The sequence below is a fragment of the Camelus dromedarius genome, chromosome 21, assembly GCF_036321535.1.
Source record: "Camelus dromedarius isolate mCamDro1 chromosome 21, mCamDro1.pat, whole genome shotgun sequence".
Classification (NCBI taxonomy): Eukaryota; Metazoa; Chordata; class Mammalia; order Artiodactyla; family Camelidae; genus Camelus; species Camelus dromedarius.
In genome coordinates, this window is record NC_087456.1 from 13,699,337 (window position 1) to 13,711,011 (window position 11,675).

Below are 11,675 nucleotides of genomic sequence, written 5' to 3' on the forward strand. Positions count from 1 at the left end.
TAGTCTGGTTGAACTCAGAACTCAGTGCCAGAGGGGAGGGCATAGCTCAAGTGATGGAGAGCTCGCTTAGCGTGCACGGGGTCCTCAGTTCAATCCCCAGTACCTCCTCCAAAAACAAAAGTAAATGAATAAACCTAATTACCTCCCCCCAACAAAAGAAAAAAAAAATTTTTTTTAAAGTACCAACGTAAAGTCAAAACCTTTCTAAAATGTTTCTTTAGATGATGACTGGCAACAGGTTTCATACTTAGAACACTGGTTGTATGGCTTTTGAAAATTTTCTTTACCTCTTTGGCTTTGGTGTAAAGTCGTGGGGTCTCCTTGAGCCTCACATCAGAAACATGAAGAATCAGCAGAAATCATTTGCCCACTTGAGACTGACCCGACTGAGCGTCATTCACAGCTGCCCCTCCCTTTCCGTCCGCCATGTCATTGTACGCTGAGCCCTCCTCATGTCTCACGGGTCTTCTTTTGCTTTCCCCTAAATGATGGGAACTTTATATTTTGACCCTGTTGTCATGAGGGTGTTTAGAATCTCAAAACTATTAAATAGTAACAATATTTTTCCAGTTTCAGCTCTTTTTCTATCGATGGCATATATCTAAATTCCAGTGCTCCTAACTAAATTGTGCAAAAGAGCATGCCTAGGTCCCTCTATGCCAAAGTATTTATTCCCTGAGTGGAGGAAAAAAGGAATCCCCCCACTGCCTCCTAACCTCCTTTGAAAGGGAGAAAGCATTTGCAGTAATGTAATGACATCTTGTACTTACTTAACACCGGTCTGTTTTAAATCAGATTGGATAATCCATGTAGCGACTAAAGTTACTAGGAAGCTACAGCAGGTGGTAATGTTTTCTGATAGGAGGTTTATTTAAAATGTAGCTTCAGATCATTGCTTTTGTGACTCTAAACTATCTGACGGTGCTGATCTAGAATAATATGTACCACCCTTCTCGGCATTGATCCGAAACCTGATCACAAACCTTGTTCCACATACATGTCTCGACACCTGTCAGTACTCATGTTATACTTGAAAGTATAAGCTTCACCAACTCATAGTAAAGAAGAGGCTGATTTCTTCATTGTTATCTCCATTTATCATCCTAAATGAGGTACAAGTTTTCTTAAAGATTGACAGCTAAAAATCATCACATTTTTACAATTAACTTACTCACACATGCAGAGGTGAGGAATAGATGTCTCTGAATGCAAGTCACAGGAAAGCATCAAATATTCACCATGGGTTGCCAAGTTCTGGGGTCCATGAACACTCCTAAAGACGTAAAATACAAAGGAAACGTCTGTAAAGGAAAACAGATGATACAGTTTTAGAGAGCAACTGATACAATATCTAAGCAAAATTGTGAAAAGGTACTAAAGAAATAAATGGTGCCATACCTGGCCCTCACCAGCAACATAAACATTTGGAGGGCAGATCAAGACACTGGAGTGAAAAACCTAAAGGGTAACTTTTTTAACTAAAGGGAAAATAAAGAGAGCACTGCTCTGGGTGTCGGAAGACCTGCCTCCAATAAATTCATTTCTAAAAATCTTGATGTGGCCTCCGAGGGAAACGTGGGCAAGTCACTGAACCCTTGAGTGTCCACGAGGGTCAAAAAAATTATGAAAGGCTAAAGGCTTCTTGAATCAGAGCAGCCACCATGTTGATTTTCTTTGAAGGATTCCTACATGCCATATTTTTTTTTTCAAAAAGTTTTTTTTTTTTTTTAAATGTTTTTGCTTCTCGTAAAAAAGGCAATTTAAGTCGCAGAGCAAGGCAAGGGCAAAATTCTGAAGTTGACCAAGTGTGACTTTGGATTTTTTTTTTCCTCTCTGTTCATAATCCATTCTCCCTTCAGGAAGAGTCTCTGCCCCTTGCCAAGCATTTAGTGCCCCAGTGTGGCCCCAGGCCTCCCTCTGTTCACAGGGATGGAGCCATCTACTGACGTTAACATGAAGAGATCACTGACTTGGTGCGTTTCTCTCCCAGTGGTAGATGCATAAAAAGATACATGGTACACAGGAATAGATTTACATTTTCAGATTCGGTCCAAGGACACCCAAGTGATTAGGGGCTGGAAGCCGTCCCCACCAAACGCACGGTCTTCTGAGCTAGTGACATCACTCGTGGCTGCCCCTTGCCTGCACGCAGTATTGTCTGTCAAGGTGTCTCTGCCTCCCATATTTCCTCCTTCTCTCTCTCCAGGTCTCGTTTCCTGTCCATGGTCATGGACTCCTTCCAGATGCTCCAAAATCACTCAGAAGGAGGGACCCTTCCCCGCTGGGGACATTGGTTTATTTTTCTGGTTACAGAGGAAAATAATTAGAGCTGAAGAAATTTTAGAGAGAATCTAACTCAGTGGCTTTTATCCTGGGATCTCTGGGGTATTATCTCAGGGGCCACGAGATTGAGACCTCCTTTAACCTAAGGAGCTTCACCTTTATGTGGGGGTGCAATAAAATGTTCACTTAAAGAAAGGAGTTCTCTACTTGAAATAACAGTGATCTCATCAGGGATGATAGAACAGATATCTAAGTATGAATGTAAATACTGAATAAATTCCGTTGAACTGTCATTTAAAGAGAGGAGTTCTCTGCTAAACAGCAGCGCAACACTCGTTGGGTAGAGTAAGAGATCCTTATGGAAGAATGTGAACATTAAAACAGTAGCTCATGTGAGTTCTATCAACCCTTCAAAAAAAAAAAAAAGGAGACGATTTTTTATACCATAGGAACAACCAGAGCCTGCCTGGAATGTGGGTTTGTGCCGAATCATTATTGGTTCCTTTTCTTCTCCCCCAGTCGGTGGCTTTTGTCATCTTGCCATATCGTTTTAAATTGAGATCGAAGAACGACACCCAGACCCATGGCAGCTTCCCAGGATGTTCAAATTTTGAAGAACACAGAAGTTCTCCAGGAGCTGCAAGTTTCTGCCCATGCTTACTGTTTCCCCGGGCCCTTGCCCTCAGCCTCAAGCCTGAAGCTTCTGCGGCCACACCTCCGGCCAGCCATGCTTGAGTAAGCCCCAGAATAGGAGTGGAGCAGCTTAGAAGATTAAGGTGCCATAGCAGGCTGAAACAATCACTCAGGCTGCCTCTACCCTGGCAAAGAGGAGGGTATTATTTGCAAAGCCCCCTGCTGAGTGGCCCAGGTGCTAGCTAGACAGGCTCAGGAGATAGTTTGGCAGCCACCCTGGAAAAAATGCCTGTGTCTCTGCAAATAAATCCACCAGTGGAGAAAGCACTGGGTTTTCCCCAGTGCTTGTGCAAATAGTGCTCTGTGCTTCGCTGGTATTGGAAATTCCTTGGTGTGAGTAGCTCTAGACCATGAAAATTGGAGCTATGGATTTCTTGTCATTGTTGTTACCCTTGACCTGTTGGGAAACAATTTCAAAAATCAATGGTCTCATTTCCAATTACTCACAACATCTCATTGGTAAGCAGAAGAAATGTTTTCTCTAAATCCCTGTTCATGGCTCAGCAACTGACAGGAAGGAAGAGAGTCTTGAAGTCTGACACAAAGGATGGTTAATGATCATATATCCAAGCATGGTCTGGGCAAGTATGTCTGAGTGTAGGTATCTGCATTCTAGAAAAAAATCATGAAGAATACATAGGTTTCCAACTGAGAAATTTATGTCTTTCTCCACTTGGTATCCAAGAATTTGTAGAATCAAAACACTATGGTTCAATATGTGAGAAATCACAGTGAAGTGGATGTATTTCTAAGCAAAAAGAAGGTATCAAAATTTACTCTAGAAGTACAAATTTTAATAGGACCAAGGTCCTAAAAGAAATTGGAGTAGTTTTTCAAAAAAAAACAAAAACAAAAACAAAATCTCTCCTCCAAAGGTACCTGGCCTTCATAGTTTTATGAGTGAATTCTATCAAATATTTTAAAATATTGGCTAAACAGGATATATATATATATATATACTTTAATCCCAATTTTTAATGAAGTTCACATTTATTAATACAATTGCAAAAATCCTAAGTAAAAATATAAACAATTTCAGTCCACCAGTATAGTTAAAAAAAAAAAAAACTATACTATAAACAAGCAGGACTTGTAACAAACTGAGATGAAGGAAGACCTACACTTACTGATTTTCTGGGTAAAAAGCAGGAAAAGTTTACTAATATGTTGATTTGCTTTTTTCTACCTTCTAATGACAATGGAAACAAATACATCTTCCTGGGGCTGTCAGCTAACTCAACCACTGTGTGCTATTGCCTCCTAATTTTTTCTTTTCCTAAGGCCAAGTAGCCTTTGCTCTTTTAGCCATTTTAGTTTGCCAGGTTGCCTAACTCAGAGGCCATGTCTCATTTTATTATGTCTTCTTGGAAATCTGAGTCTTTAGAAAAAGTCAGATTCATCTAATAGAACTTTAACTTTAATAATTAAAAAAAAGAAGACAAAGGAAAAGAAATCCAGAAAAGTAATCTTAATTAAAAATAGGCTATTTTTGCTACATAAAATGAATCATGACTTTTTCCTTTTTCTGGAATATTGACTTAAAATGAAAGCCTTTCTGTTCTATTATAGGAGGAAAAGATAAGATACCAGGCTCTAAAGAAGTACTGACTTGGCCAGCACTGACCCCCAGGCCTTCTGGTGAAGCTTATGAGAGTTGCCACTGCTTAGAACTTTGGAGAGAGACTTGGCACTATCGTTAATTTTTTCTAAGCGTGTGTGCTTTTGCCTCACCAATTCCACATCTAGCTATCAACCTCATGGAAATAATTGAACACATAAGCAGACAGGAATCACAAAGGCACATATTCAGTTAGGTGAAAGTGTGAGATTTTTTCCCCTATAACTCAGCTTAATCTCTAGCTCAAGCTCCTTTTTCAAACTGTTGGTAGAAAATAACCTAGTCGCTTTCAGGTGTGCTCAGCCTTTGCAGAGGAAGCGCCATCCCTTTCTGCTCCCTTCCTTAGGGTGGCCTCTCAGTCCTTGGGTGTCAGCAAGGAGGTCTCTGGTTCTTGGCTGATCTTTAGTCAATGCCAGGTCTGCTTGGTACTTGAGCAGAGTCCTGAGCAGAGTCTGACTGCAAGGTGTCATCCAGGTACCATGCTTTGTTTGAGAAAATGGCCATTACTGCACTGGCCTTCTGGCCTGCAGGGTTCACACCACTTTCCACTAAGGCATCTTCAGGCCATGGCTAGCTCACTTTTTTCCCCATCATGGGGTGGTCTGGACACAGGCATGTTTGATTCTTTTCAAGCCACTCTGAGGTCTAGGCCCTCTGCCCCTGGCACTCAGTCTGTACCCTACCACAGTACCAACACCATGTTGGCCCAGGGCATTTCTGCACGGCTGCTCTATTCTAGGTGCCAGACAGAACATAGATACAAATCCCTTCTTCTACTTCCAATCGTACTTGGCTGTTCTGTCACCTCTACTCAAACTCCAGGCTCAGCCCGGGACAGAAGAGTCAGGGCCCCTTTGTAGGGAAAAGGTCAGATTGATTCTCTCTTCTCTTAGCCATTCTGTCCCCTGGTCCAGGAGAACTTCTTCCAGCCAGTGAAGGTGGGCCAGGCTGGCTCCTAATCTGTCACCACTCCGCTCTCTGTTTGGGTGAGGCTTTCTGCCTCGACACTTTGGTGTTTAACTTTTTTTTTTAATTGAAGTTTAGTTGATTTATATTGTGTTTCTGGTGTACAGCATAGTGATTTGTTTATACATATACATATATTCTTTTTCATGTTCTTTTCATCATAGATTATTACAAGGTATCGAATGTAGTTCCCCATGCTATACATGGATGGACCTAGAGATTATCACACCAAGTCAGACAAAGACAAATATCATATGATATCACTTATATGTGGAATCTAAAAAAAAATGATACAAATGAACTTATTTACAAAACAGAAAGAGACTCACAGGTGCTTAATTTTTGAAACTAAAAACACCTTTTTCTATCACAAAAAAGTCAGGCTCTGGCAAATTAAAAGCCTTGACTTTCAAGACTAGTGTCTCAACACAGAGTTTTAAGACCCTGTTTAAAAATTCAAAAGTCAAAACCTTGATTCTTTATCCTCTGTATTTGCTCCATGAATCCCTCTAGAAGCGGTGCTTGCCCACGACTGAACAAGGACAAGTCACAAATACTGGTCTGAAGCTGGGGACCTCAGTTAATACGTCTAAATTGTATGTGACGTGTTCAGGAATATACATTGCAGAACTGTATGTAATAATGGAAACTGGGAGACAAACTCAATGTCCATCGCAAGCTGTTAAAACAAGTTGTGTTACTTTATGCCCCTTTAAGGTGAACTTAACTTGGGTAGAACTGACCCCAAGAATAACTGGTTCCCTGATATGTCACCACAGCTGCACAAAAATTATATTTGGGTTTCTTCAAAGTTTTAGTTTTGCTTTCAGTTGTAAGGTTTGTATTTTGATTCCATGGCCTGTGCATCTACTAAAATTCTGAGGATGAGCTATAGCTACGTAGTGACATGGAAAGTCATCCACGATATGTTACTGAGTTTTAAAGTAAATGTAATAGTATGTTCATATTACATGACTCCACTTTGGATTATTTTTAATTAATATATCTTTATCTATGTCTACAAAGCTCACACACACACACACACACACACATACACACCTCACTGTAGTAAATGCTACTTTTGAGGAGTAGAAATAGGCAAGGAAGCATTTAGGTGAGGAGGTAATTGTCACATTTACTTTATTATTTTTTTTTTGAAGTATAGTTAATTACAATATGTCAATTTCTGGTGTACAGCATAATATCCCAGTCATGCATATACATACATGTATTCGTTTTCATGTTCCTTTTCATTAAAGGTTATTACAAGATATCGAATATAGTTCCCTGTGCTATACAGAAGAAATTTGCTTTTTATATATTTTTATAAACATTTAATTTATACATTTCTACAGTGTGATTTTTTTTCAGTGCATAAGCACAACTTTTCTTTGTAAGAGATGTGTACACTGAGACCAATGCACAGAGGGAACGTGCGCCCTTCAGTTCAGAGAGGAAACGAGGTCTTGCCCCAGATCGATGGTCCCCAGGTCCTGTTTGTGTCCTCCGGTGGGCCGTCCGCACTGCCAGCTCACCCCGGCAGACACGGACTCCTGCAGAAAGTAGAGGCACAGAGCCAGACGGACCTGTGCCTGAAGCCTAATCCATGACTTGTTAGGTTTTTAGTCTTTTTGAATCATCATTCATTCTTTCACAAAATAACACCTGCCTCTCAAACGGAGGAGTAAATGAGATGAGCTGTGTGACCTGCCTGGTTATAAAATGAGCTCAATAAACGGCAGGAGGACGAGGAGGTCAGGTGGGAAGACTTACTGTTAACCTTGGGGAGCGAGAGCCAGGACTGTCCCCACAGGGTGCTCACTGACATTTTAAATGCACCCTTGGGGTCTTACTCCTTTTTCTTTTTTTTAATTTTTTCTCAGTTGTATAGCCCAAATCGACCCTTGTTGAGCACCTGGAAAAGGATGTCAGCAGGATACGCAAACAAAGGTGAGCTTGGCACCCCTCCTAAAAGGAGTCCACTGCATGGACATGAGTGTGCGTGTCACGGATGGGAGGGAGGGCATCAAACACGCAGCAGACATATGCTGTGTTTTGTTTAGTCAGTGTGATCGTGGGTGTGCAGTTTCCTCCCACGTGTAAGGAAGACGTAAGGAAAGAGACAGGGGAACTTTATTTAGGAAGACCAGAGTTGAGAGTGAGTGACAGGAAAAGAAATGAATTTATGAAACAGACGGCACAAAAATATGCTCTCCTAAGTCTGAGTGGAGGGCAAAATGGGGGAAGAGAGGAGATGGTGAAGGACGCAGGCTCAGATGACGAAACTCGCTCTGGACTCGGTGAGATGTACCACTCACACTTCTGGGAATCAGAGGCTTGGGCCGAGCCTGTATGGAGGCAGAGCTGGAAGGCAGAGGAAATCTAGGCCACCCACACCCCCACCTGCCCTGACCTCTCACCCTAAAGCCTCAGGAAAGGGAAAATCAATGGGCTCATGAAGGGCAGGAGCCGGGGTCCAGGGCTGGAATCTGACCCATGCAGAGTGTTTACTGATCTAGAGACGGATAGGTTCAAATGAGCTCATCTTTATCTTGAGAGGAAATTAGGGAGCCCTGACCAAGACAAAGCCACATTTTATTCAATGAAAATTCACCACCGCAACCACCACCACCACCTCCCACCCCACAAGGCACCTGATGCATCACACTCACATCTACCCAAGTAAACCCATCTCCCAAGCTCGGTTCTGAACGATCAACAAATCAGGAATTAGGAGCTTACAGAAAACCAAAAAAGTTATTCCAGGATATCTTTTTACCCCTCTTGCTGATCAGTATTCTCTTTTTTTTTTTTTTTTTTTTTACCCCTACAGTTTTTGCAAATATTGACTAAGTTCAAGGGCAGTGGTAGAAGGTCTAACTTCAGAGTTAGCATGAGGTGAAATACTTAAGGTGGTGTAATCCTGTCCTGATGGAGAGCATATCAGATCCCAAGGTTGGTTATGGGAAGTTCTTGTCCCCTGACCCAGTTGATATTTGTTTTATCAAGTCAGGGACTATTTTTGTCATCATTGTTAAGCTTCCTCTTGCCAGCTCTGTTTTGGCCGAGGGCATGCACTTGAGGTATGTTAGAAGAATGGAGTGTAGTATTGTGGGAAAGAATTATCGCTAATTCTGTCTGCCCACGGCTTCCTCAGCCCTGTTCATCTGATCTTAACACACTAAGCAAAATTGTAGATGGAAACTCCTACAAGTCCGTGACCTGGTTCCAAGAAGTAGACTTCGGAGCCAAAAAAGCAAGATAGCAGCCTTCCCATGATGACTCAAGGTCTTCATTCTGTTGGAAAAAAAATTGACTTGTCCATCAGGGGAGAGCTTGACAGACATTTTGCCAATAAAGAAACACACTGCTAAGTGGATCAGTCCAACTCACTCAGACTCAACTTTGGCTTCAATATTGCACAGATCTTGTCTTAAGAATTCCTAGAGACTTGGCCTGAGTCTGGTCAATCTAGCTGGAACTGAGAATGAGCGGGTTCGTCTGACCCATGGGTTTTGGTGTTAAGTAGCCCCTGGTTCAAATCTTAATTTCTCTGAGCCTCAGTTTCTTCCTATGTGAAAATAATCATAACAATGCTCTCCTTACAAGATAGCCATGAGGATTAAGTGTGGTATTGTATCTGAAAGTATTTATCACGGTGCCTGTTGTTTCAAATGGGATTAATATGTTTTAGTCCCCTTCCTTCCGCTCAGCTCCTCCAGCTGCTGGTGTATCCCCTTTCTCTGCTGCATACATTTGACATAGTGGAATCACGCCAGTGACACTTGAGGGGATACCATCAGAGTAAGAATGAATAGAGAAAAGAAAAGGTTGAGCACTGTTCAGAACAGCAATCATCACTTCTAAATGATCTGAGTATAAACTGAGTGAGCTCCATTGACATTTGAAAGAACACAAATACACAAATACATAAGTAAACTCCAGTTGTCTGACTGCTTCCTAGACCTGGACACAGCTAACAAAACATCTCCACGTGGAGATCTTTGTTTGGGGATATTTTTAATCTAAACACCATAGAGGTCATCACACTCTTCTGTTGATATTAATAAAGTAAACTAACGGATAAATCTCCTGGAGAGTTTGTTCCAAGGAGAGGTGATATTCTTTCAGACTCACATAGTCTCACCTGCTATGTCCCGCCTAGAGTTCCACACACTTTCTCTTGTTTGAAAATATCATGTCTAAAAGTTCTGGTAGATTATGTAACCCTTAGCCACTTCCTCTCTTAGCGTTACAGGAATGGCTGGAATCCACCAAACTATATCCTCTGGTTGGGCATCCTGAGTTCTCCCAGGTGTCTCAAAACCAACTTACTTCCTAACCTTTAGATAAATGGCTACTTGTAAAGTAGATGGTCAAATGTGTATTTTGTATAAGCCAGTCTTCTAAGGTCCTGATGGCAATAATTACTTCCATATGCAATACAATCAATTCTCCAATGTACACCATCTGGTTAGAGGGAAGATTAATATGAACAATTGAGCATTCAAGACGTATTTATGTTTGATTTTGGAGTGATAACCCATCAGCCTTGAGAGGAAGTCACACAGAAACTCCTGAATCTGGCTTCTGTTTCTCAACTCTTGGTAATTTCCAGTATCACCAGAGCGCAACTGGAGGAAGGAATGGGAGGAAACCACACAGGAGACTCAATAAATATGTGGAGAATTAACATATATTTCAATTTCTTTTTCTACTTGTTAACCACAAACAACTAAAACAAAAAAAAAAATAGAAATAAAATGACAACCAAACCTAGAAAATATTAGGAATAAGGCTATAAAATAGTACTGTAAAGACATAAAGAAGACCTAAAAAATTGAGTCAGATATAATAACAATAATAGTGATAACAGCAACTAACATTTATTATGTTCTTGTATCATGGCAGGAATTATCTAGCTGATTTCTTTAATCTCAGAAATTGTATGTGGTACTAACACTATTATCCTCATTTAAAAAAAAAAAAAAAGGAAACTGGGGCACATAAAAGAAAGGTAACTTTTGAAAGATCCAAAGTGAGAAATTTTTTATTGTGTCTTATTTGCTGAATAACTTTATGCAATCAATTTACTCTATAAATTAATGCAGTCCCAATTAAATTTAGAGGACTGTTTACAGAACTTGAACAACTTTAGAGTTCACCTAAAAAGAAAATGCTACCAAAAAAGAAAACCAAGAAAGTACTGAAAAAAGGAAAGGGAATCAATTTTAAAACTATTAAAATTTATATTAAGATTTAGTATGGTTGTTAGATACATTCAAGGACTTACAACAGAGCCCAGCACATAAAGGACACTCAATAAATATTTAGAGAATTAATGTGTATTTCTATCTATTTTTTCTATGTCTTGCCCTAATAGATACAGAAACAAAATATAAAGTTACAGTAATTAAATACTATGTTACTAACACAAGGACTGAGAAAATTAGTTCAAGAAAGCAGATTAGAAAATCCAGAAATGGATACATAGGAAACATAAGAATTTAATCTTTAGTAAAGATTTCTCTCAAGTCGGGAAGAAAAGACAAATTATTCAACAAGTAACATCGGGATAATTTGCGAACGATATGGAAAAACAAAGTTAAGATTCCCATCTTGTAATATATGCAAAAATAAATGGCTGATAGACAAAAGTTTGAAAATATATATTCACACACATTCACATGTGCACAAACCCATGCACACGCACACACACACACACACACACACACACACACATAACACACACTTGAACATTCTGGAAAACTAATTTTACCATCTTACCGTTTGGAAGACATTTAAGCAACATGAAACCCAGAAGCCATAAAGAAGTAAAATAAAAGATATGGCTACACAAAAAGTTACATCGCAGTAATAACGAAAAAGCCTGGAAAAAAGAGAAAATAAACAAAGAGAATATACATATTAGACACATATGGACTATTAATTTTATATATAAAAAGCATCTATAAATCAAGAAAAATTTGTGCCACTCAATGATAAAATGGTCAAAGGACATGAATAGTCAAAATACCAGAGAAGAAATAAAAGTGGCAAATGATTATCTGAAAATATGCTTAACTTCATCAGTAATTAGAGAAATATAAATTTT